Source organism: Fukomys damarensis, unplaced genomic scaffold (assembly GCF_012274545.1).
Source record: "Fukomys damarensis isolate Sample0158 unplaced genomic scaffold, DMR_v1.0_HiC HiC_scaffold_30, whole genome shotgun sequence".
NCBI lineage: Eukaryota > Metazoa > Chordata > Mammalia > Rodentia > Bathyergidae > Fukomys > Fukomys damarensis.
Window position 1 is genome coordinate 26,591,939 of NW_022900942.1, and position 2,211 is coordinate 26,594,149.

The following is a 2,211-nucleotide window of genomic DNA, read 5'->3' on the forward strand; positions in this document are numbered from 1 at the left end:
ATATATATATAGACTAATAATATACGCTCATTTTTAAAAAGAAAAATTTAAAAATGCAAACAATGATAGGATCAAGAGATACAGAGTTAGATATCAACTATTTTATGAGATCATTACTTAATGAAAAAAGAAATGCTACATAAAATTGGATTATTATTTGGGATTGATGTATTCTTAATCATAATTGATACTTTTTTAGTCCAATCTATTTGAAATTTATATATATAGACTAATAATATACGCTCATTTTTAAAAAGAAAAATTTAAAAATGCAAACAATGATAGGATCAAAAGATACAGAGTTAGATATCAACTATTTTATGAGATCATTACTTAATGAAAAAAGAAATGCTACATAAAATTGGATTATTATTTGGGATTGATGTATTCTTAATCATAATTGATACTTTTTTAGTCCAATCAATATTTGAAATAATAAGAATAAATGCAGAATCTGCTGAAATGCCCAGCATTTTGTCTCTTGCTTCATCCAAAGCAAGATGCAAACTCAGACTATCTTTTCCAGTCCTGACTGTCTAAATAAATTCAAAAGAAGATTTCTGACATCCCTACTAATATTACTAAAGTCCTTGTAACCACCTGGCTTTCTTGGAAATATTTGGCTGTCTAGCACTGAGGGCTGCCCTAAGGTAGGGCAGTTTCAGCTCTCAAACCAAGAAAGTCTCAGGAAAAAGTGGGCTGAGTGTGTCACTCTCCTGCATGTCCATGGTTTGAGTTTGTCAGTTTTGAGCTTCACTGGTACATTTTGGAACATTCTCTTCATTCCATGTTTCTAGAGTCTTCATCTTGGGCCAGTCAGAATCCCCAGAGGCAATTTCCACCTCCAAACTGAAGAGCCAAGGCCTATTCTGCCAAAGTTCTGGCAGCCTCCACGATGCAGTCCCATCATTCCTCTGATTTTAATGTAGAATCCACATCATCTAATGTTCCCAGCATCCCTCAGCCCAGTTCTCTCACCGTGGTGCACCAGCTCTTTTGCCTCCATTCACCAGCCCTGGCCACTCTCATGTTTATAAGATGCTACCACAGTTCCAGATATCGTGATCTGACAAGACTGAAGGAGACAAAAACAAGGTCTCTCCCTTAACGCCCTTGACTTCTCTTCAGGCAAAAACCACCGTTCCCAGAAGTCTCCTGTGCACTTCTCTTTGTCTCTGATTGGTCAAAGCTGGTCACATACCCACATCAGGACCAATGACTGGCAAAGACAAAGAGGAGGAAGATGATATACTTATACCAAAAATGATTCTTTCCCTTGGCCTGGACACATTAACACTGGAACACATCAGAGTTTGCTTAGTAAGAGAGGAGGGGCATGAATGCAAGTCTGCCATTATAAGTGGCTGACTCAGCATATACAAGCAACGTATTCACTTAACTCCTACCTGGATTCTAGGGATTAAAGTTGCAAAGGCTTCCCACCCCTTCAAGTACCCTATGGTCTGCCATTCTTGATAGTGGGCCCATTTGGGGGAATAATCCTTCTAAACTGGGAATATCTAAGACCTGGTTGAGAGGGGCCTATCAGTACAAGAAGCCTACTGAAAAAAAAAAAACGTCCCGAAGAAGAAAAGGTTTCCATCACTGTGTCAAATAATATTTATTTAATACCTGCTACAGTATTAATACCTACTGCAGTATTTTTCTAGTCACAATGCTAAGGGTTACAAACATGATGGGGAGCAGGATAAATGCAAAGAGAAAACCACTGTCACTGAGGCAACTTTCCATCTTGGGACCTATCGATTGCATCCGAGGGAGATGAACCTGTGTTAGAATGAGTGTAAACTCCAAGAGCAATATCAGTAACAATCTGTTCTCTTCTTTTTATTCTTATAAGTTTTGCAAGGCTATGTTAATCACTGGAAAGCTATTTCCACAGGTCCCAGGGGTCTTGCCTCATAACTAGAAGCATTTGGCAACCTGGTTGCAGAACTGAGTTGGCAGGTGAGTCGTTTCCCGCTAGAGTCCACCCACATTGGTGCGTCACCTAGTCAACGCCGCTGACCCTCAGTAGCTCCTCTGAGGCCTAATGAAGAGGATTCCGGTGCCCACAGAGCCACCAGGGGGAGCCCGAGGACCTCGATGAATTTCAACATTCGCCAAAAGCCAGCATGCCAGTTCTCCAACTCACCCTCGGTTTGCGTAGTTTCCATTTTATTATTATTATTTATTATTATTATCATTATT